General features: G+C 46.7%; 1 pseudogene; it reads left to right on the forward strand.

Moving 5' to 3' along the window:
- The first annotated feature begins 9,713 nt into the window (after nucleotides 1-9,713).
- Nucleotides 9,714-10,881, forward strand: LOC134404726 (peroxisomal 2,4-dienoyl-CoA reductase [(3E)-enoyl-CoA-producing]-like; annotated as a pseudogene).
- Nucleotides 10,882-17,052: the final 6,171 nt, after the last annotated feature.

Consider the following 17,052-nt stretch of genomic DNA (forward strand, 5'->3'; position numbering starts at 1 on the left):
TCTTGCCCCAGGAAGTGCTGGATTTTACAGCAACAAAACTCCTAACTGGAAAATTTTGATGCTAGCTGCAGCAGTATCACTCCTAATAGTAAACATGGGTGATGAATGCTGACAGAATTGTAGTCCCAAATGGGGCACTGAGAAATAAGAGGGAAAGTTCAGCATGCTCTGGGGAATGCCAAGGATTCCAAAAGCACAAAACATAACACACACACACACACACACACACACACAGACACACACACACACCCCACATACATCCAATGGGGGGAAAAAATCCACAACAACAAACAGGTCGCTGATGATTGAGCATGCTCAGTAGCCATAGAATGTTAAATATCAGCTACAAAAGAAAAATGGAGAAGTGGTAGGGATGAAGTATCCTGGTGATAAAGAAATCTGAAAATGCCCCCTGTTGAAGCCCCTCAATTTGATGTGAATAAATTGCTCAAACACACTCCTGACACTTTCCCTCTAGCCCCCACCTTCATGCCTCTAAAAACAAAGATGCACAGGAAGCCTCAAGGCTGTCCTGATCTCCTGGCTCCTTATCAGCCATGGTCACATGTTACTTTTTCCAGAAACATGTCTGCTTGTGTTTAGGAACCAGGCTGGGTAACATAGACTTAGAGGCGCATCATGTCATCTATTTACCATCTAAAGCCCTCTGACTAGGCATTTCTGAAGGGTCAGAGCATACTCTGGACTTCTTATTTCTCCTTGAGGTGCTTATCAAATACTACTACTACTACTACTACTACTACTACTACTACTACTACTACTACAGAATGTAACATTTTGTGCCGGTCATAGGCTGCCAAAATATGGCATTGTTTATGTAAGAATGGGTTTCCGTTTATGGAACATGTATGGGAGGAGGGGAAAGTATGACTTCATCAGAGCAACTTTGATGAGTATAAAAGTATGCTGATGTGGATGATTGGGAGAGAGTTTTCACCACCGGTTTGTACGAAGTGGGCCTTTCTTTTACGCGCGTAGTAAATAAAGAGCCTCTGAATCTGGACTGGTTGTTGAAGTCGTTCCTTCCCTATAGGGTTAGGGAAAATTTCCCTAACACTGGAAAACGGCATGGCTGGCTAGTTGGAACTAGGGATGTACACAGACCCCCTGATCCTCTTCGCTCCCGCCCCGCCCCGCCTCGATCCGCCTAGGGTCCGCTCCGCTCCGCTGCAGAGCTCCGGCTCCAAATCGGAGCTCTGTAGTGGCGGGGAGTGGCGCCAGGTAAGGCCCCCTCCCTCCTCCCCCTTACCTGTGTCCCCTTATCTGTGTCCTTCCCGGCCCGGCCCAGCTTCACTAGATCCCGCGGCTCAACCAGGAACTGTAGGCCCCGATTGCAGCCTACACTTCCTGGTTGAGCCACAGGCTCTAGTGAAGCTGGCGACAGGTCGCTACGGACGCAGGTAAGACCCCCTCCCCCTTACCTGGCTCTGCCACCATCGACGCACGGGCGGCAGCAGCGGCAGGGCCAGGTAAACCCCCCTCCCTCCTCCCCCTTACCTGCGTCCATCCACTGACCCGTGGCTGCTTCAACTGAGCCCAAGGACTCAAACAGGAAGACCAGGCCGCAGTTGCGGCCTAGTTTTCCTGTTTGAGTCCTTGGGCTCAGTTGAAGCAGCCGCAGGACCGCGGACGGATGCAGGTAAGAACCCCTCCCCCTTACCTGGCTCTGCTGCCTTCGCCGCATGGGTGGCAGCGACAGTGGCAGGGCCAAGTAAACCCCCCATACCTTTTTTGCAGAGCTCCAGATCGAGGTGAAGGATCCGCCTTCACCTCGATCCACTCCGCAATGCTCCGCTGCTCCCCCAATCCCCTTCGCCTCCGCCTTAAGGGGAGGCGAAGCCCCCCGATCCACTTCTGCTTCTCTGGTCCAAGGAGAAGCGGAGCACATCCCTAGTTGGAACCCAGACTAGGAGCGTTCCTACTAGGAGGTGAGAATATATAGCATTATTTTGGTGCTATGTTCCCTCTAATAGTAAACTCATCCAGTTGAGTTCCTGACAGTTTGGCAGCAGAACAGAGCTATCAAAAATAAGGTAGTGGTTTCTTCATGCTTGGGGTATGCCAAAGGTACACAGAAGTACATCAAGTTGCAAATTAAAAGTAAATAAAATTGTTTAAAAATCAAAAATTACCTGAGGGGAACCTATGAGCTTACATAGCGTTGATGGTAGTTGAGTTTCCAAACAGATGGGAAGGAAACAAAGGTATATTTAAAAAACAAAACCAGGAGTCAGGCAATCTGTAGCCCTATATTCAGGCACCTATATTCACCTATGAGGTGAACTCAGTGGCAAAGAGCACCTTTTATCAGCTTAGGTTGATATACTAACTACGTCCTTATCTGGACAGAGATAGCCTAGCTACAGTTATCCATGCTCTGATAACCTCTCGTTTGGATTACTGCAATGTGTTATACATGGGGCTGCCTTTGAAAACGGTCTGGAAGCTTCAGCTGGTACAAAACAGAGCAGCCCATTTACTAACAGGGACTGGCCGGCGAGATCACATTACGCCAGTCCTTTTACAACTTCATTGGCTGCCAGTCCAGGTCCGATTCAAAGTGCTGGTATTGACATTTAAAGCCCTAAACAGTTTGGGGCCAGGTTATTTGAAGGAATGCCTCCTCCCATATGTACCTGCCCAGACCTTAAGATCATCTACAGGGGCCCTTCTCCGTGAGCTCCTGCCAAAGGAAGTGAGGCAGGTGGCTACTAGGAGGAGGGCTTTCTCCGCTGTGGCACCCTGGTTGTGGAATGAGCTCCCCAGAGAGGTCCGCCTGGTGCCTACGCTGTACTCCTTTCGTTGCCAGCTGAAGACCTTTTTATTCTCTCAGTATTTTAACACTTAATTTTAAATTTAAATTTTACTGTTTTAACTCTGTATTTTAATCTTATATCAATTTTGCTGTGTGGTTTTATCCTGGTTGTGCTTTTTATACTGTATTTTGTATTTGTGCTTTTAAACTGTTGGTTGTTTTATTATGGTTTTAATTTTTGTGAACCGCCCAGAGAGCTTCAGCTATTGGGCAGTATAAAAATGTAATAAATAAATAAATAAATAAATAAATAGAACCCCTCTTCAGATTTTGCTGCTCTGTGTGGGAAATGTCAGGGACTGAGGGGGGTGAGTAATAAAAATGAGGTCATATGGGTAAGGTAGAGGCATACATGCATTAGGAATTGTGTGTCTAGGCCAAAATATAGAGAATGTAATGTAAGCCCTTTGCCTAAATCAAGTTGTAAGAAATGGTCTCATTTTCATGCCATTGTGAATCCAGAGGGCCTAACCTACCTCTCCCAGAGTATGACACCAAATCAGCTCCGACCAATTAATAAGATTCTGTCTATTCTCTTCATGCACATCTCTGGATCAAGTCATGTCATTTTAAAGCTAGTTATATTTGCCTACATTGTGTCAGCAAACCAAAGAATCACACAAGGTATTAAATAGAAACCTGCTCCAGGACAAAATAAATTCCATGTCTCTTCTGCAGACAGGACTATGAAGAACTGCCAAACACAGAACACAGTTCTGACGTATGTGTATTTTCATTCTCTTTGCATTCTCTAATTGTTTTCAGTTCGCATTGTAATCACTAGACAATGCTGTAGCTGAACTGGGGATCTGTTGTAACCTAGAGGTGAAATATCCCATCACCAGTTTCATAAGCCATTCAGGTAACTTTTCTGCAGAGGATCGAGGGATGCTATCTACAACAAGGCTGTGAAAATATACGGGCTCACCTGCTGGGCAAACATTGCAGTAGAACGTAGTGTAAATAAGATGCTGTACTATGGCTTAAGAGGCCAATGACATTTTAGGTTGATTCAACAGGAACATTGTTTCCAAGACGCAAGAAAAGATTGTACAGATCTACTCAGTGCACTGCTATGACCTCATTTAGCTTCCTATTTTTAGTTTCTGGGCATCTGAGGATAGTTCCGAAGATAACTGAAGAGTTTACAAGGCAAGCCCTATGAATACAGGGGGAACGGGTGCATTTAACCTAGAAAAAAAGATGATTAACAACGAGGGATATGCTCAGAAAAGATGACAATAGCAATCTTAAGAACTGAAGGACAAAAAGCAGCCATTTAAACTCTAGATGTAGGTTAACATTACAAAGAATGTTGACTATGTTGGAAGAACAATCCACCAATGCAACATTGACACTTGCTATCAATGCAGGCTTTATTCTCTCCATGGAACTTTGAAAGAAAAACTTTCTGTTTCTTTCATGTCTCTGTAAGTCCTCCCTCACTGAAGAAGGACTAACCCACAAGCTCCCTTCTAATGCCACAATCCTTAATGATCCTATGTCGATTATTCTGTGATGTTACACTTCAGCTGTGAACCTCAGCCTGTTTTATTTCTAAATTCCAGTGATTTAGTGGGATGTGCAATCCAATCCTACGTACATTTATTCATAAATCCCAGTGAGTTCGATGGAGATTACTCCCAAGTGTGTGAACCTAGAATTGCAATCTTACAGGGTGATCTTATACTTGTCTACATAGAAATAAATCCAATTGAAGTTTAAATGCTTGAGAGGCAATGTGGTATACTGGTTAGATCAGCCCTCTGCAACCTAGTGCTCTCCGGATGTATTGGACCACGACTCCCATTATCCTCCAGGACACCAGGGGGCACCTGGATTAAGAAAGGGAAATGCAATACAATGTGGTTAAGGAAAGAGAGTTGAGCTCTTCTGTTCATCATTCCACATGTATGTATTCTTCTGAGACTACATTCAGGGCTGGTGCTGCCATAGAGGCAGCTCAGGCGGCGGCCTAGAGCACCAAGGCAAGGGGGCGCCAAACGGCGCCCCCGGAAGCTGCTCTCCCACAGAGGCTCTGAGAGGGTGGCTTCCGGGTGTGCTGTTCTGAAGCCGCCCACCTGCCCCCCACCCCAGTGTCCTGGCTTCAAAGCCAGGAGCGGCTACTGGCCGGGCGCTGGCTTTGAAGCCAGGATGCTGGGGTGGGGGAGTGGGCGGGTGGCTTCGGAACGGTGCACCCGGCTGGAAGCCGCTCTGGAAGAGTGGCTTCCAGGCATGCCATTCCGAAGCCAGCCCCCACCCCAGCGTCCTGGCTTCGAAGCCAGGAGCGGCTTCTGGCCGGGTGCTGGCTTTGAAGCCAAGATGCTGGGGTGGGGGAGTGGGCGGGCGACTTCGGAATAACATGCCTGGCTGGAAGCCGCTTTAGGAGAGCAGCTTCCGGGCACGCCTTTTTGAAGCTGGCCAGCCAGCCAGCTCCCCCACCCCAGTGTCCTGGCTTCACTTCGGCTGGGCGGGCGAGATGGCGCCCCATGCCCAGGTACACTGGGGTGGGGGTGGGGTACCCTGGAGTGGGGTGGGGATGGGGTACGCTGGGGGTGGGTGGGGGTGGGTGGGTGGAAGCAGCTCACCTGCCTAGGGTGCAAAATAGTCTGGCACCAGCCCTGACTACATTGAACTGAAAGAGCTACTTTGAGAGGGTGCGACTCTGCACACGACACTAAATTTAGCGTTATTTTTTATTAATTCTTTCTGGTAGTTCTAGTTGTTTTCACCAAGTGTGGCTGGTAATGTCCTTGAGGAGGTTGAACTTGGCCAGACCCTATCACTCCCAATATTTTCATTCTCAGGGCCAGCGCTGTCATTAGGCGCAATGTGGCAACCGCTTCAGACAGCGGATACTGGGGGGCAGTGGTGGCAAGGTGTTGGAGGACAAGAGCTCTGCACACCACATGGTATGCCCAGCACCCCCTAAATTAGCCTGCTGCTCTCAGGTGCAGTACAGGGACACCATTGCCCCTGTTGCAGTAAGATTCAACTACCACTCTACTCAGCTTTGTACATAGAAATGGAGGGAGTGGGGAGCCATCTTGTCCATCTCTGGCAGCAAAGCATCTTGGGTTAGTTCTGACCATTCATAATGCCAAAGCATATCTGCACATCAAAATCTTAGGGTGCAAGGTGGGTGAGCATCCAAGATAAATACAAAAATGAGGAGAAAAGTTTCAGGTTGCTAGAGACAAATTTATTGTGAAAATATTTTTTTCACAATAAATTTGTCTGTAGCAGCCTGAGACTTTTCTCCCTTTTTGTGTGTGTACATCACAATCTTAGCCAGTCGCTCTATGATAGATTTCTCTACACATGAGTGCTTTGCTGCCTATGGCCTCCTTTGGTCTGTGGAAGAAAGAGTGAAGCAGCAGGCTGGGAGCCCTTTCTGGACTGATTTAACATAGCCTCGGTTTTATTTAGTTTTCTAATTAGCTGCCTAAAGATGTCAAGTTTGTTACAGCAATGACTGAAAAGGACTTCTCATCCTAAGGAATGCGTCCCTCCATTAACCCAAGCCAAAGAATCACAGTGTTATATTGTGCAATAAAGTACAAAATCTGCAAAAGAAAATTTCCTCCTCTCCCCACACCCTCCAGTTCAGTTTTCCAAGCAGGGGATTTCTTATTTTCTGTAGAAAATTCATCATCCTGTTCAAGTTTCAACCGATTTAATTCTCTTTGCTATTATGTCAATATTGTCAGTTGTTTGGTTTAATTAAATTAGGCTCAAGAGACTTTCGTGCGTTGTTTTGCTTGTGGGCATCATAAGCCATAAGATTTTATAGTCTTAAGAACAGCATGTCTGTTTCACTCAAAGGCATACCTGGTACTATAAGGACTGGCGAGATTGCAGGAGCTGGCTTGACAGTTACACAAATGTTGACCTTGTGAAACTGCAAATATCTTGAGATTACACAATACTTGCCAATGTAAATTTGACAATTAACATTTCCAGGCTCAGAAGGAACTGGTGACTTGCGTGTCAGAAGTGTGGTGGATTTTGGTGTGGCCACCAGAACGTTCAGGGTAGGATTCAGAAATTCTGGAAATAAAATAACTCAGGGCCTTGCTAGACCTACCTGATAATCCGTGTGGGAGGAGGGGCCAGGCCACGCTCGAAGTAGCTCGGCCTGTAGGCCCCGTCCACACGTAAGACGCAACGGGGCCGAGGGAAGCCCTGTCGCATCCGCCATTTTTTCCCTTAAAGGGGACGCGTGCGCAGGAGCGCACCACCGGAAAAGGTAGGGTTTTTTTTAAAAAATAGGGACCCCTGCCCCCAATTCCCCCCCACGACTTCCCCTGGCCTCCGATCCCTCCCTGTCCCCACCTGCTGTGTCCTGCTGCCGCCGCTGATGTCCCCAGCCGCCCTATCCTGCTGCTGCCACCAATGTCCCCAGCTGCCCTGTCCCGCTGCCGCTGCCACTGACCCCAGCCGGCTTTTCCTGTTGTTGCCATGTCCGGGCGGTGATGCCTGCTCAGCAGGCATCACAGGCCGGACATGGTAACAGACATCGCCATGTCCTGCAGGTCGGACATGGCGACAACAGGAAAAGCCGGCTGGGGACAGTGGCAGCAGTGGGACTGGGCGGCTGGGGACATCGGCGGCGGCAGCAGGATACAGCAGGTGGGGACAGGGAGGGATCGGAGGCCAGGGGAGGTCGTGGGGGCGGAATCAGGGGAAGGGGGGCGGGAGCACTGCAGCCCATCTGCCACTTTCCCCTGCTACTCGCGTGTAAGTGCAGTAGCCGGGAAAAGCGGCGGAACGGTCCACACGCCCGCAGTCCTGGCCTCAGCCCGACCTGAGGCCGGGACCGCAGGAAGAACCACGCTACAAGCGGTTTCTGTTAGCGCGGTGCCAGGGCGGCTTGAGCCCTGGCTGACGTCGGGATCCCCTGTGCATCATCTGGATGCACAGGGACGAGCACGGGCCTCGCACCGCGCTAACCCCTGGTCTAGCAACAGCCGCAGTTTTCTTTCTTTCCAAATTTTGCTAGCAAATATAGCAGCTATGACGTTGCTATAATTCTGTTACTTTGGATTTGATTCATTTTAATATCACACAGGCGAGCAATTGCCAACTGCTAGATTCAGCGTTGTTTTTCTAAGCAGTTGATTTGGGTATTCTTCCTACCAATTAGTGGGGTTTACTTCATTATTTGTGATTGTTTCTCCTGTCTTGACACGGGCAGGATAATCATTTCAACATGCTAATAAATGAATAGGAAGTTTGTCTCATTTCATTTTAACTTCCATTGATTCTAATGATGGCATCTTTTGTTAAGATAATATTATAATTTGCACTTCAATACTGCCTTCCATTTGTGGAGCTCAAATAGTTCTGCAAGTATTAATGAATTCAGTCTCAAGAGTAGAGAGTAAAATGTTATTGTCCTCATTCTACATAGAGGAAAAGTACTGATGCTCAAAGAGATTTCCTTGTAGAGGAAGTCTATGACAGAAATAAGGTTGGAATACTAAAAGCTTCCCTGACTACGCATCAATGTCATGGGATGCGGTCCCTTTTGTGCACTTAGCCTCAGGCTGTTATGTACATTGTAGACTCTTGGGGCTTCAACCTGGCAGCACAGCAACTAAACCTGAACAATGAGCGCATCATATGCACTCAGGTTTCTTCTCTTTCCCTGTTGGAAACAGGAAATCTAGGAAATAGGGAGAAGGAATATGTGCTGCAACTGGTTGATAGACACACTTCAAATATTTACTCTTCAGGGTGGAGGAGAAAGAGATTATAATCTTAATCTAGGGCTCTAGGGCTCCAGTAAATGCATAGAACATCTGTACACATTGGTGTGTGTGTGTGTGTGTGTGTGTGTGTGTCTCCATTCATTTCAGTGGAAAGACCCTTATGCACCCTCAATGAAAATGAATGAAATTATCTATGTGCCTGGGGCAGATTACTGAATTAGGGTATTTCTTTTGCCTATATTGTCAGAATTCACTGTGATAGTTTGGCCATGGTGGTTCAGGCATTGATAATCTCAAGACTGGATTACTGCAATGTGCTCCATGTGCAGCCATTGTTAGGCCTAGTCTGGAAGCTATAGATGCATGGAGGTACTAATACAGATTCTTTTCGGCAGCATGTTTGTTACACCTCTGTTGAAAGAACTCCTCTAGGTGCTAATAAGCTACCACACCACTTTAAGGTTTTGTTGTTAGCATATAAAGTCCTAGACAACTTGGGGCCAGGTTGGCTTAGGAATTATATCCCTGCCCAGTCCTTGTGGTTTTAGGAGGAGTACTTCTGACAGTGCTGCATGCTTCTGAGATTCGCCTGTAATAGAGTATTCAGAACCTGCCCTCTGGAATGCACTCCCCATTGACAGAAGGCAGGCATCTTCAATCTTGATGTTTAGACATCTGCTCAAGACCCACCTCTTCATGCAGGATTTCCCTGAAGGGTGACTGAGCCAATATAGCTGACTAGTGATTATTTTACTGTTTTTATTGTTATATTTTATGTGTGTTTTTATCATTTCAGTAAACAGCTTTGATAGGACACTAGAAAACAGTGTGTATGTGTGTGAATGTAATGAATAATATGTTTTAATGTGGAACTACATTCTCACAGTCTTACTGAGCAAATAGCAAGGTGTAGGTATTGGGTCAAACTCTTTAAACATAAGCCTCACTGACAATTACTCAGCATTAACAACAGAGTGTTTATTTGAAGAACAATGGAAGCTAATTCATAGAGATCTGCAGGGTTGGCCCTGACATTAAGTTAGAGTGAGGCAGCTGCCTCAGGTGGCAGATGATGGTGAAGGACAGGGGCGAAGTACCTTGCTGGGCAGATCTGTTGAAGAAGCCATGCCCCAAGTAGGTTGCATGCCAGTCTCTTCCTGATGTGAACACGGATGACTGTCGCCAGGAATGTTCCTACCTCTTCAGTCCTGACATCCTCAAGGGTAAAGTTGGATTCATCACTGGAGGCAGTTCCAGCATTGGGTTCTGCATAGCAGAGATTTTGATGAGGCATGGCTGCCGGAATGTCATTGCCAGCAAGGACATATAGAGGCTGCCGAGAAACTGTCCGCAGCCACTGGCCAGCAATGCCTGCCCCTGGTTCTAGACATCAGGCAACCACAGGTGATCATAGCAGCCATGGATGAGGCCCTAAAGGAGTTTGAGTGGATTCACATCCTTGTTAGCAATGCTTCTGGCAACTTCCTCTGCCCAGCTAGCTCTTTGTCCTTCAATGCCTTCAAAACCGTGATTGAGATCAACACTTTGGGACCGTTCAATGTCTCCAAAGTCCTGTACGAAAAGTGCCTCCAGGACCATGGCGGAGTCATTGTAAATATCACAGCGACCTGAAGCTACAGGCACCAAGCTGTCAAAGTGCATGCAGGGACAGCCAAGGCAGCCGTAGATGCAATGGCAAAACATCTGGCTGTGGAATGGAGACCTAACAAAATCAGGGTGAACAGCATGGCACCAGGTCCCATTTTGGGCACAGAGGGATACCAGCACTTAGTTCCACCTCAACTAGAAGAAGGAAACCTCCATCAAAGAATCCCACTTCAGCAGGTAGGGAACAAGACAGAGATGGCCCACAGTGCCCTGTACTTGGCCAGCCCATTATCATCCTACATGACAGGCACAACCCTGGTGGTGGACAGTGGGTGCTGGATGACCTCTGAGAACGACTTCCCCTCACTGCTGGATATTTCCTCAAACTTTGCTAAGCGCTAGATTTCTGGACTATGGAATTAAAGAAAGATAAATGAAAGAAGACCCACAGAACCTCATGGAGAGGACACAACAGCTTAGATGTTTCTCCACAAACTTCTGTGCAGGGCTAAAGATGGCAGCCCCACAACTTTCAAGCTGTAAAGTAGCATAGATGTCAGTGGCAATAGCAATGTTTAAGATTATATCTCTTGATGTCCTGGGAGAGGAGATTGTGGTGATGGCACAGAGGTTAGAAGGTCACAGGCTGTCATATTCTCACCCAAGAGCTTCCTGTTCCATGCCAAATTGCACACTGTGTGGCTCAGAACAGCTGCCTGGGATGGTAGCCTGTAACCCAGACTGTGGAATGGCCTGCCGGAGGAGATTCGTCAACTTGACAGTCTTTTAGAATTTAAAAAAGCAATAAAGACTGATCTATTCCGGCAGGCCTATCCGGTGGAATTTTATAATGTTTTCAGGATGTTTTAAAGATGTTTTAATCATGTATGGTATGTTTTTAATCAGTTTTTAATGTGTATGTTATATCATGTTTTTATACTGTGTTTTATACTTTGAATGGTTTTAGTTTTTGTGAACCGCCCAGGGAGCTTTGGCTGTTGGGCGGTATAAAAATGCAAATAATAATAATAATAATAATAATAATAATAATAATAATAATAACCAAATAGCCCAATTGCTTCTTGATGGCGGTGAAGGGCAGGGAATGGGAAGAGCTGTGTGTGCCCTATGGCCTGCTGCTCTTGGTTGCAGTGGAAGATGCTATCATTCAGTCATTTGCACGCATTTGTTTCATTTTCCATACTGCCAGACAGCCAAAGTTCTCCAGATGGTTCACAAAAGTTAAATTTTGTGTCCTGTGATGCTGACCTGTTGCCAATGCTGCAGTATGATTCAACTGCCAGTCTGGTCCGCTTTTGTACATGTAACAGGGGAAGGTATCATCTTTTCCTTTGCCTTGGGCAACAAATCATCATGGTGTAACTCTGGAGATCTTGGAAGGATGCTATCAGAACTAGTAATCTCCTAAACATATTTCCACTCAGCTAATGTCCGCTCCCTCTTCCAGCTGTCAACCAACCACATTTACAATACCCCATCTCACATGTTATTGGAGAGACTAGGAGAAGTTGACATGGAGATGCCATTTTCATAATATGATACATAGTTCCATCCTTAGGATAGCTTTGATTGAGTTTGAGCTTCAGCCCTATTTGCACTGTGCACAGCGCATTTTGAGTGCCACCATTTTCTTCTTCCTGTAACCTTGGTGCATTTAAAAACAAAACGAAACATGTCCGTACGCATCAGGCTCTGACAGGGCATCTGGGAGATTCTTCAGGGCTCGTGGGCAGGGTTTGCACGTCTATCACTTTCTGCCAGCAACATTATCATAAGAGCCTTGAAAAGGCAGCGGCAATTGATGCTGCAAATTTGGATGGAAATGCAATTGCACAAGAAATAAAACAGGCAGCGGGGGAGGTTGCCATAAACTAGATAGAAAAGAGATTCACCTAGATCTCTATTATCTTTTATACAAAGAGAGGAAACAAAGACAGAGAGGGAGAACCACATACTGCACACCAGGGAGAGAGAACCTCACGCCCAAGGGCCAAATCCAGACTTCTTGGGGGTCCCAATCTGGATCTTCAGGGTTGCCCAGATGACCACTCCCTTTCCCCCAAATGCTGGTCGTTTGGTAGTTTCCTGGCTTTTGTCCAGTTTTTTCCTCCTCCGAAGTAGAAATGCCACTCCTAAATTATTACAGAGAGCTTTAAGCTAAAATATGCTGCTATATTTGACGCCACCCCCATTTGCCTTTGCCCTTGCTCCCTTTGCCCTCTTCCACCACTGGAATGCGCCCCCCCCACCCAGCTCCTCGTCAATTAAATTCTGGCCTTGGGCTAGAAGAGGTTCCCCACCCCTGCTATATGTATTGAGTAACCGTCAACTCCTTCGTCTGGGATTGTTTTAATTTGAAGCTATGCTCTGTACTAGTTCACCTTACAGTTGATCTCATTTCTTCTTGTTTCATTTGGGTTGTCTCATCTGTTCCTGTGCTGTTCTTTGCTTTCTTACTTCAGCACGGTAAACATCGCTGTGAACTATCCTGGTCCCTTTGTTGAAATATGTCAATATTTATTTATTTAATATATTTATATCCTGCCTTTTTCCCTCCAAGGAACCCAAGACAGAATACATAATCCTCCTGCTCTCAATTTTATCCTCACAACAACAAGGTAAATTGGGCTGAGAGTCTGTGACTGACCCGAACTCACCCAGTGAGCTTCTGTGGCCAAGTGGAGACTAGAACCCAGATCTCAGTCCAACACTCTAAGCACTACACCACACTGGCTCACAGTGTGGGTCTCAAGTGTACATTGGATACACCTCCAGTTCCCTTCAAAACCAACAGTACAGACATGCCCTGATTTTGTATGGCAGATATATTTTTTGCTTTCCTATGCCTGCCAAAATTAGCCATTATGAGTACTTCACTGGCTTCATAATCTATCTTGACATATGCTCACTGTGCCTCCTTTTTCCCTCTCTGTCAATTCTGTAAAGATCATGTTTTCCATGTTGACATTCTTGTCATAAAGTCTAGCCCGCTAAAGTCTTTCATGACTCATGCCTTCTCTCTTTCTTAATTCCCCTCTTGCAACATCACCTCTAGCTCACCCCGCTTTTCACTGTCTGCAAGTAGCACTATGTCTTTCTTCGCTCTCGCATCTTGGGAGACTGCAGCCTGTCAGTCCTGTGATGTGCTCCCCTCCCCCCCGTAGCGCTGTGTGCTTGTTAGGACATATCGGTGGTGGCAGGGGTGGTGGGGAAGGGGAAGAAAGAAATATTCTGGAATGTTATTTCTGCAACTATATTATATAGTATATATATATCCATCCATGCGTGTGTGTGTGGGGGGGGCATTGCTTGGCTAAATGTTAAGTGCTGATGTTTAACGTGGCTATTTTGGGGGAAAGCATTCTGTTTCTTAATGCAAATGGTACTTGTGGTATTTGGGAAATTTCATTTTAGACAAAAGTTTAAAATGTAACAGTCTTTTGCAGAAGACCTCTCTAATAGTCCATTCTCAGGAGCGTTGACTTGAAAGTGAATCTAGTGAATGGGAGCGATGGTATAGTAAGAGTGTTTGTGGTGGCTTCATAGCCGTGGGATCTTGGCCCAGTTCAGAGGGAGCTCTAGCCTCTGACATCAATCCCGAGTCAGAAGGGCACGATACAGACGTGGGAAGTCAGGTGCCTGAAAACTCAGTTCCACCAGGTCTCCCACTGGCTTTAGTGCAGGGAGGGGGTGAGATGCAGGATGCTGACACAGCCTATCTTCCACAGTTCGGAGACCTGACCTTGACGGAAGCCCCTTCTTCTCAACCAGCGACCTCTTCCATGGGAGCAGGGCAGCAGGAGGAGGGACGTTCAGGGATGTCTCCTTTACTGCATCCTCAACTAAAGAGGGCATTTCAGAGGCATGAGGCGTAGCAACTGCCCCAAAGCCAGTTTTCCCTGCCAGGATCGAATGTCTGATACTGATCTTTAGTGGCCACTGCCCTGTATTTAAACCAGAGCAATCAGTGGTAGACTTTGTTGGAAGCAACACTTCAATCACCTGGAAAACTTTCCATTCTCACTAGAACTCTGGACCTATTTGGATTTATTCTGTGTGCAGAACTCAGGGTGGTTTGGGTAGTGATGCTCATGAACTGTTTCTGGTCAAGGACGTATGGTGTGGATTTGTTAACTGTGGATCTTTACTGGGACTATAAAGGTTTTTGGCTAATTAATGGAATTACTGCAGTTAAAAGTTGGGCTGTGACTTGGGCCTCATGACCTAGAAGTCAGGAACTGACAATATGCTAATACTTCTCTTTTTTCTTCTTCTTCTACGGCTGTGTGATTAGAAGAGAAGTGCAGAACCTCAGCCCTGGGGCCCCAATCCAACCCTCCAGGGTACAGCAAGAGGCTACATCCCCTTCCCCTGGCCCCACTGTGTTTCCCCCAACCACAATCCTTAAGTGCGTTCCCAGTTTTTCTCCATTCTTAAAGACTGAAATACTCTTGTAAGGCTTAAAGCTCCTTCAGACAGGAAAAAAATCATGTTCCCTTACCGTGTCTCTGCTTCCTGCCTCCCTTCCGATTCTGCAGTGAGCTGTAATTACACAAGGAAGAGAGCAGCGACCATGAGGTTTGTACAGCCTCAATGTAGTTGAATGGGACAGTGGCCTCTAGTGGGCATTTTATAGTGCAACTTTGCCTGCACATGGCAGGAAAACCCAACAAATATTGATTTATCCTACAAGAGTCTGAGTTTCTGAGGTTTTATTTTTACTGCTAGAATGGAGCGGGTGATGCCACAGGAGCGCTGCGGCCCGTCCGCTGCTTTTCCCGGCTACTCGGGAGTAAATATGGTAACCGGGAAAAGCGGCAGACCTGGCTACATGCCTGTGGTCTCGGGTTCAGCCTGAGACCGCAGGAAAAAATGGGCCTGAAGTGGTGCCGGTTACCCCGGGCTCAGGGAGGGTTCACCCCTGCCTGAGCCCAGGATAACCTTTGCATCATCTGGATGCACAGGGTTGAGCCCGGGGCTCGCACCGGGCTAAAGCCCAGTCTAGGAAGGCCATTAGTTACTGGCAGTAAGAGCTTTAAGTTAAATTACTTGTGGTATCTTGGATATTTTGGCCCTACCCTTTTGTCTTCTGCCCCACCCACCACTGGGATGCAGCCCTCAAGAGCTTCTCTGAAATGGAATTTGGAAATGAAACTCTGTACTCCTGGGTTGAAGGGATTCCTGGCTTCTAGTCTGCTTTTCTTGCTCGTTTTCCATCTAAAATCATGGTTACCCAAAAGACCTTGAAAGGGCAGGCATTGCCTTAGGAAGGCCTTCATGTGAGTCGCTCAAACCCACACCTGTGATGTCCCATTGCTTGTCTTATCCCACTGAACCAGGGCGTGATGTTGGCCCTTGTACACATGCTATTGAACCGGGAGTTCATCCTTGTCCAAGTGGATCCTATCATCACGGAGACACAAAAAAACATTCTGTGCAGTGTTACCCGCATTGCTTCGGTGGAAGCACTGAAACCCTGCAGGACATGAACCCTTTCTTTGGGAGCCCCTGTGGGTTCTACCAGGGGCAGCCTCCCAGCCACTGGGCTATAGAGCTGCCTGGTCACTTTGACTGGACTTGTGCTCCTTCCTTCACCATCTGACCCCATTTCTTGGCCACAGGATGGTTGTTAGGAGTTTTGCTGTTATATGTCTTTGGTCTGCCAGAGAGTCCTGGAAATTGTGGTGGCAGCCATGGGCTGCTATTCTCTTGCCTATTCTCTGTGCTGAGGCAGGTGCCATGGACAGTTGTTGATTTAGTATTTGTATCATGTGTGTTGGAGCTTACATGGAATTGTTTCTCTTAGGTCATCTGAATCTACCAGCAATTACCACTTGCTGCTTGGCACTTTCTATGTATGGCTAGGGTGGGGCATCATCTGGAGCTATGTCATGATTGGTGGATGACCCTAAGTGCTGTGGGAGCAGCTGTCATTGCTGCTATATTGCCTCATTTTCCTCTCACAGCTATTATCGTGCTCTTGATGTTGCTGCTTGGGTAGAGATCCCAAGTCTTTTTGGGCCAGTGGGCACATTTGGAATTTGGAGAGAGGGTCATGGAGACTCTCACAAAATGGCTGCCATGGGGGGGGGGAGCTTGCCCACTCATAAAATGGCAGCCGTGGTGGGCATGAATAGTCACTAAACACCCATTTTCCAGAAGGCAAAGTGGTGAGACTAAAAGAAAAGTAGTTTAAGAACAAAACAGAGGTGGAGGCTGAGCTCCAGAACACAAAACCACTCTTTTGAACTCAAAAAAGATGGTGCCTTATGCCAGTGTCCCAGTTATTTTTTTAGAATAAATAAATAAATAAATAAATAAATAAAAATGCTTAAGAAATAAAATAAAAATCAGCAGGAGCAGGGAACGTGGCAACCATCAAGGGAGATAGCTATGGATACATTGGTGCCTATGGGCACCACGTTGGAGACCCTGTGCTAAGGGACCATTGGATGTCAACTAGCTACACTAGAGTAAACTCCAGGGTAGTATGAGTGTGCTGGCTGACACTAACACACACCTCCCTGTTTTGCTGTAATCACAGTGTCATACTTTTGGATGAGTCAGTAACACACACCCCTGTTTTCCTGTCAGCACAATCATTTTTCCATCATGTTTTCCTTTTAGACAGAACATTCCATTTGCCCAAACATTTACTGCGGATGTGTTCTACGTTCCATCAGTATGACCTTATGCTACTGTTGCTTTACATTGGCACTTGGGTCCTAAATAAACGTGGAAGCAAGTGTGACTTCAGAGGGCATCCTTCCAAGTGAATGTGCTTTGTAGTGCAGCCTTTCCATTTCTTTTGCTGTTCCTAAAGAGCTGACTTGTCAGCCAATGGTACTCCCTCTGGTTAAAATTCTTCGAGCT

This window comes from Elgaria multicarinata, chromosome 10 (genome assembly GCF_023053635.1).
Source record: "Elgaria multicarinata webbii isolate HBS135686 ecotype San Diego chromosome 10, rElgMul1.1.pri, whole genome shotgun sequence".
NCBI lineage: Eukaryota > Metazoa > Chordata > Lepidosauria > Squamata > Anguidae > Elgaria > Elgaria multicarinata.